Genomic DNA, 8,457 nt, shown 5'->3' on the forward strand with positions numbered 1-8,457 from the left:
ATTTACCGACCGTAGTCCCAAATATACCTTCTTTGCCCACACTGGCGTTAAAGTCGCCAAGCACGATTTTGACATCGTGGCGGGGGCATCTCCCATAAGTGCGCTCCAAGCGCTCATAAAAGGCATCTTTGGTCACATCGTCCTTCTCTTCCGTCGGGGCGTGGGCGCAAATTAGCGATACGTTGAAGAACATCGCTTTGATGCGGATTGTGGCTAGACGTTCATTCACCGAGTCTCTCTCCCACCACGAATCCCACACCAAACTTGCGCTCCTTTATATGGCCACTGTAGTAAATGCCACAAGGACCTACTCGTCTCTGTCCTTGTCCCGTCCATCGCATTTCTGACGGCGGTGATGTCAGCCTTTTGTCATTTTTTCATTGGGGGTAGGTTTTTGTTGCGGGTGCCAACCCAGCGCACAACCCATGCAGGGATGTTTCGCTTTCTACTTTAGCTCGCCTTCGAACGGATGTTCTTAGGTTACCCAGAGGATACTTGGTCAAAGATCGGAAGTTGTGAGCTGCTTGAGCCATGTGTAAAAGAATCATTTCTGGCCACTCCCAAGAGAATGGCGATCAGAGAACTTTCCTCGCGTGAACTTCACAGATGACTCCATCCTACTATGTTACTCATTTAAATAAAACCACTTCCTTTGAATATAGTTTCTATATTATTATACTTCATGTCCATTCAAAAAGTGTCACATTGCTTTTGATAAACTTGATTTTATGTAACAATTTCTCATGTCGCGAGCTAACCTAAAAATGCTCACCCAAAAAGTGCCCAACGCGCCATAAGTTCAAGTTTTCCACTTCTGTCTGCACTCCCGAGTGCAACCCTCGGTTTTCATTCATGAATTCACATCGCTTAATATTTAGTAAAAGAAAACATTGTTATATAGTATTTGTTAAAAAGCCGCCTTTTTTTAATATTTTCCATATATAATGGTAATGATGGACGCATTTTTTTATTTTGGAAGTCGATTTTCAAGGCGAATTCAGATTCATTGCGTTTTAATTCATTTGTTCGTTTACATTTTTTGCTCTTTTTGTAGTGTGCTAAATCAGGAGTCTCACAGAGAGTTTTTACTACCATCAAGTGGTTGCCGATTCCTCTGTGAAAATTTTAAATTCTTTCATCGCCCTTGTTTGATTTGGTCATCCAAAGCCATTAAAGTTTTTATGTAGTTGAATTATTATTTCCTCTGTTGGTATGGTCGTTGCTGAATTAATCTTTACAATTTTGTTAAATACCTTTTTTAAGGTATTGATAACATGTTTTAGTAATAGGACTTTTGAAAAATCATGGTGTGGTTGGTTCCGAATGTGGTCTCTAAATGTTTTAAGCGCAATTATATTTATTTACAGAACATGTTACATTTAGTTACGTTTGGAGTGTCTATGTATAGCCTACATATGTATGTATGTATGTATATTTTTATATAAAAAAAAACATTTCTGTTATTTGCATCAACATCTGCTATGGACGGTATAATATTTTAAACTTTTTCTATGTTAACACTAGATAAAATCTGCTTCTTTCAAGGTATCCATAATGATTTGATTTTAACGAGCAGTTTATATTTTTGTCCTGTTGCAGCTGTGGGTTGTTACCAAACACTTGCGTCTTTTGTTGTAGCTTTTTTTATTTACTGCTTTTTTATATTCTTGCAACCAGTTGCTACAGAGTATTTTCAAGTTCGTAGATGTTCGTAATCGAACCACTGCCTCGCCCATAAATTGACAGTTATAACATATAAAGTGCCATAACTAAGCACCAAATTAAGATATAAAGCTGTAATTTGGTACAGAGGATTGCAGTAGCAAGGGCACGTGTGGGAACATTTTTTTTGAAAAAGTGAGAGCGGCCTCGCCGTCTAACAAGTTTAATGTACATATCTTCTAAACCACTACGCACAAAAACCGTTTGCTGAGCTCGAATATTATAAGAACGAACTCTACCGAAAGTGTGAAAATGGATGAAATCACCGTTCACTCCCTATAACGGTACTGTTAAAAACTACTAAAAGCGCGATAAATCAGCAACTAAATACGCTAGAGACATTAAATTACCGAGATGGTATGAGAGAGAGTTTATTGGAAGCCGGTATGAAAAGTTGGTCTATGGGCGTGGCAAAATTTAGTGGGTGGCATTCTCCTTACATTCTTATGTCACAGTGAGAAAATGGACTAAATCGACCATAACCACACCTACTTCCCATATAGCATGGTATGTTTGTATGTCAAATGAATCCGACCAATGTTTCTTTTAGGCCCCATATACTTAAAACATCGATTTTCGAACTTCGGGTGACTTTGTACCACATATATTGGCCAATATGTGAGTTATCGCAATTAGAATAGGAGAGCTTGTTTTATTTATAAAAGTATATTGGACGAAAAAAAGATAAATTTGAGCGAAAACTTGGCCTAGCTCATTTATAACTAATATCAGGATTTTATAACATCCAGCTGACTTTACTCTATATGATTGGTTTTACAACTTAAATTATTTCCCTGCCTTTGATTCTTGAAAGTTCCTTAGTTGTTTTATTTTATTCTTTTTAGGATCATATTTTCTTCATATAGTTATTGGGATTTATAATTTTATTTTCCCAAATTTTATTCTTCTCTGTCTAGCATGTGTTTTGTCTCAACTTGCTTTGACCTGGCCCCACCATCAACACACTTCTCACATGCAAGGGCACTCACAAACTTTTAACTTTTTTGAATATTTTTAGTTTATATATTTATATATATACGCATCAGCGTTTGTCCACCAACTTGCAAATTTTTTCGCTCTATTAACAACATATAGATTAATAAGAAGAAAATGAAGACATCACTAAAAAAATTGTTAAATATCAATAATTATAATAACCATGCTAAATAACCTGAAAATTCATACTCGGATTTTTTTAATCACTAGTTTTTACATTATTTTTTTTAAACAAATTTAACAGTCCAAAAAATAGTAATAAATACTAAACATACAGAAGGAAACTGCGCTTGCAAGTTTTATATCAATGTAAAAACGCTGAGGTCACATACCTGAAACTACATGGCATATAATAAGTTGTTAAATATATCATATAGATTTAACTCGGAAACAAGATCACAAAAACCAGAAAAAAATACCTTAGTGCGATACTACTTTCGAAAAGGCAGCGCGGTGAATTGGAACGCGGAGCTTTGGTGGAAGCATGAAACCGACATTTTGTGTACTGGTTTTGAACTATCGATCGAGCTATGAAACAATTTATAGCATATTTTGCAATAATAAAATATAATATGATCTGAAAAATTTTTTCATAATTGATGCACTTGTATTTAAATTTTCAAAGGTAATGTTATGGCAAGTTTGAAATATTTAAAATTTATCATACATTTGCAATGAATACACATAGCAGCTTTTGTTAATTTTTTCGAAAGGTTCCCAAATTTTCCAATATGAGCGTATTTTCTTAAAAATGTAAGTATTTTCTGCACACTTTTCTAAAATCATTCCATTAGAACCGTTAGCTTGAAAAAACAAATATGTATGTAAGTGAGAAGAAGAAATTATGTTGCCATATCATACGTACATTCTATATTTTTGATAGAATTTGCTTCAAAAAGAGAATACAAGAGGAGCAAACGTAATTAATTTGACGTCCCCATGCTTATTTTTTGGCTGATATTCGAATTCCGAGTTTCATTAACTTTTTGTTACGAGTAAGTTCTATGAGTATATTGTAATCGATACCCACCAAGTACTTGTGCACATATGGGAATAAAATAAATACTCGGTTTTAGTGAAAAGGAACCAAATATTAACTTCAGTACTGGTATTGGAACATCACTAACAGTGTTATTTGGATCACGGTAGAGAGGAGGAGTAAGGTCACTATCAGCTGATGTTATGTAAACAAAGGCACAGTCGAGTGGTGGCTCTGTAGAAACGTCAAGGAGTTTCTATTGGAATCCAACATAGCCCGACTTTTAACCGGAAAATGGTTGCATTGTGTTATTTTCTTAAAATTTATGGAAAAGTAGTCCCGAAATTTTTGGTTAAATATATATAATTTTAATATATTTTCAAAGAAAATCGTTTTATTTTAACATATATTCTTAAAGATGAGAACACTATGAGCAAAAACATGAAAAATTAAGTTTTTATTTATGTTAATAAATGTTCACAACAGAAAATGTTACGAACAAATAAGCAACCATGCCGAATAGTGGGGTCCAGATTATGCTCATTCACGGCCATATTTATATTTTTGCCGTCGCATTGCTAGGTAAGCTAAAATTAAACTTTATTTCAAAAAGATTTGCCAAGTATTTTAATTTTTTTATAGAATCAGCAAAGAAGCTGATGTAGAACGTTTGATTATTTGTTTGCTTTAAAAGCTAGTCCCAGACCAATGAGCTTTGTGTTTGAGGGTGGAAGCAACTTTTTGAAGAGCAAATACTACGGTGAGCACATTCGGATGTTGTACAAGCTTTTGTCAATTGCGCTTAGGATCCCGATACTGCTGGTCAGGTTTATCAAACTGTTGGGTAGGTTTTGAGCAAATTGATTTACATAATGCTAAACACTCAACACCCACCTTTTGCAGACCAAAGCGTTCCATCCATCATGTTCTGAGCAAAGATGAAAAATGGTAGCGATTCCCGACGTTATGACATGCGTCGGAATCCAACCTTTGGGAGAGTGGGGGAACAGCTCCAAAACCGATAGAACATCGGGAAGAACTACGCAAATAATAAACAACGCTCATCAAAAGAAAGTTGGCAGCGTTGGTGACCAAGCAGCGATTTGAAAAGAAGCATTTGTATCTACGCGAATTACAATTCGTCTTTACATCTAGTGAATTATGGTTGATTATGAATGGTGTGGAAGTTGATATTTAAACTTAAAAAACAAATAAATGTAATTTGGCGGTTCATTATTCGCTATTAAAAATTAAATAATTTGAGTTGTATTTTTAATTGGGCCAAACAAGTTATTTTCGATTTGAAAGTTTGAATCGGAATATATTTCAAACAATCATTTTATTTTTAAATAGTATACCAGTATTGCTACTGAGCATGGCAAAATAGTATTGTGTAAGCTAATTTAAACTACTCTTTACTACTATATAGATATTGTAAATTCAGAAAATAATATTTTAAAATCCTATTTTATTTAAAAACAGCTTAGAACTGAAAAATAATGTGGTAAATCTGTTAGGATAATCAAACACTTCATTTGGGGACAGAGTAGGATTCTGATCGCCGGCATATAGCTAAATTCTGACATATAAAACGTGTATGTAGTTTGTGATTACAAAAATGTATACTTAAAATTCAGAAAACATGGCTATCATAATATCTCTTTGATTTATGTAATACCAAATTTTCCACAATAGTTATCTTATTTGGTCCACCCATTATCAAATATAATTTCCAATTTGTCCATGAATAAGTTAACTAAAACGCCTAAAATGATTTTAAAAATTACGTTCGTATGAGCAAGACAACATTTGACCAACTTACAAAAAAATTTTTGCCATTCATAACGAAACGGGATACAATAATGAGAGAAGCGACTCCCTCATCACCGCCTTGCTTTAACTTTGCGCTTTCTAGCTGGTAGCTTTGAAGACTTAAAATTTTTGACAGCAATTGCCCCAAACGATTGGGAAAATAGTTACAGAGACTTGTGATGCCATAATAAGTCAATTGAAAAGATTTTATTAAGGTAATTATTTATTGATTAAATTATTTGTTTTCGACTAAACAAGAAAATTTCATGTGTACATATGTGTGTCTGAAAATTATTGGTTTTTGAAGTAAAAATAAAAATAAATTATTCGTCGTTTCAAACGATGCAAAGAAATTTTGTAAAGTTTTCTACCGAGCTCAAATTAATGGATGATGTATCTTCAACGATTCGTACATTTTTGTGACTGAGGTGACATTCTACTACTGTTTATGGATGAGCCGCTACTTAGAGGAGTCGGAACTCTTATTGTATAATTCTGCATGTGTTGGGGCACCGCGTAGTTAAGTGATTGCGTAGACGTGCGCATTGGGTATTGCGGAATGACATTTGGTGTTAATATTTGACTTGGGTTAAAACATTTTGGATTTGAATCGCGTGTCCAAATTCCAATGCTCCCAAGAAACCTTGAAATAAACATCCGATATGAGTTTTCGCGCCATTGTTTTCTGGCAGGCCTCATTTTCACTATATTGCGAAGCCATGATTGAGCCAAGGAGTCACCTTCTGTGGGTTCATGACTGTTGGCAATCTCTCGCATGCAATTTTAATAAGTTTATCTTCTTCAGAAACTTTTCTTTTGCTTGGTCGAACAGTGAATTCCTAAAAAAGAAAGATTTATAAGTTTTTTCATTACCTTTTCAGCTTCCACAAACAGAAAAGATTGGAAGGTAGAAGCGAAAAATTTTGATGCACGCTGGAACTTCCCAAATTTTATAGGCGCAATTGATGGAAAACACGTCAATATAACAACCTGGATCTGGATCCTTTTATTATAATTATAAAAAAATTTCTATCATTTTAATGGCAGTGGTTATGCTAATTGAATTTTTGATGGTGAATGTTGGCACAAATGGAAGAGCGTCTGATGCCGGCCTTTTAGCGAAACAAAATTTTTTTCACCTCTAAAAAAATAAAACATTGAAAATTCTGACCTTCAGCCGCTTCAAACTGCGAAGAAAAAAACTACCATTTGTATTCGTAGCTGACGATGCTTTTCCCTGTTAGAAAATATCATGAAAGCCATTTAGCCCACAACAAACTCAAGGAAGAAGAAATAATTTTTAACTACAGGCTTTCTCGGGTGAGAAGAATTGTTAAAAACTGTTTTGGCATTTTAGCATCAAGATTTAGAATTCTCCTACAAACTATTAATTTATCACCAGAAAAAGTCACGAAAATTGTGTTAACCTGTTGCTACTTGCATAACTTTTTACGGAGGCAAAATGAGGAGACGTATTTTGAAGGTGGATTCGATGTTGAAGAAACAGATCCCGGAGCGATAGAATACGCCGATTGGCATAATGACCATGGACTTACAGCTCTTCAAGCTTCAAGTGTAAAGAATGCATCCAATTTAGCAAAAACTACTCGAGAAAAATATTGTAATTATTTTAATACAGTGGGAGCAGTTCCGTGGCAGAACAATATATTAAATATAAGAAAGTGAATCATTTACGGAATAAAAACAAAATGAATGTTTGTGTTCACAAACAAAAAGAAACAATAAAATTTTGATTTTTTTTTTTTACCTCAAATGTGTTTGTATTTTCATCCTGCATTGTGGTAACGCCTTGCCAAGGTTCTTCTTGATCTTTCAAAAGCATAGCAAATCATAGCACCAGACTATCTCTCTTTTTTTGATTCATGCCGGTATTGCGCCCGCAAACTACTTATTTTTTATAACTTGTCCTTTGCGGCATCAGGATCTACTTCTTTTAATTTTTCGATTAAAGTCGCATAATCATTATTCTTTTTAATTCTATTGCAATAATCTTTGCTTTTACTTTATACAATGATGGCAAAGATTTATACATTTCAATAAATTCACTCCGAAATTTTTTATTGTCATTTTACTTTTCGCGCACGTCTGTTCCGTTCAGAAATTACTACGGGAGCTATTTCGCCATACGCACGCCTGAACAATTCGCGCAAATGTTCGCCAAAAATTAAAATATTTTGATTTTTGGCGATCATTTGCGCGAACTGGCAAACACCACCATACACGACAGAAAAGTTCGCAGAAACATGACATAACGGGAATGTTCATGGAAATGTTCGTGTCGTGTATTTGGAGCTTTACTTTGGCGATCGGGTGAAAAAACGAATTTCCGTATGAATGGGGGTATGTGCTGATAGGGAGCTGCTCCAGAAGAAATATGCAAAAATAATGTTGCTAACACTTATGTATATTTTTAAAATATTCTATAGTACTTCTCAAGAGTTTTACTAAACTTTTCACATTTTCACTTTGTATCCATATATATCTAAACATTAAACGCAGTAAATGTTCAGGAGAGCGGCTTTTCGAAAACGTGCACCAATTTCACGGGAAATGTCTTAAAATACTCGTTTTTAATTCTACTTTACGAATATGTAAGGCGCGTGCCTTTAAAAACAATATTTTCTCTGTTTTAATAAAAAAACATCGTATTTCCCGGGAAATTAAAAATTCACTTTTGCATAACACGTCTTATGTCAAAAATATATTTTCTATCAATTATATCAATATAATTATATACATATAATTATCGATGTTATTTAGTTAATCAATAAAAAAATTAGTTTTTATGTTATTTTTATAAAATATGAAAAAAGCCTCACAATCACTTCAACGAAAATGGCAAGGTTATGTTCGAAATTATGACATCACTGTTGTAAATTCGAAAGGGCTCTATTGATGCAAGGCCTGAACGTTTCGAATTATCAATA

At 34.1% G+C, this 8,457-nt stretch overlaps 1 pseudogene; it reads right to left on the reverse strand.

Annotated features, from left to right (window-relative positions):
• Positions 1-5,885: 5,885 nt before the first annotated feature.
• Positions 5,886-7,307, reverse strand: LOC126767210 (uncharacterized; annotated as a pseudogene).
• Positions 7,308-8,457: the final 1,150 nt, after the last annotated feature.

Source organism: Bactrocera neohumeralis, unplaced genomic scaffold (assembly GCF_024586455.1).
Source record: "Bactrocera neohumeralis isolate Rockhampton unplaced genomic scaffold, APGP_CSIRO_Bneo_wtdbg2-racon-allhic-juicebox.fasta_v2 ctg4689, whole genome shotgun sequence".
Taxonomy (NCBI): domain Eukaryota; kingdom Metazoa; phylum Arthropoda; class Insecta; order Diptera; family Tephritidae; genus Bactrocera; species Bactrocera neohumeralis.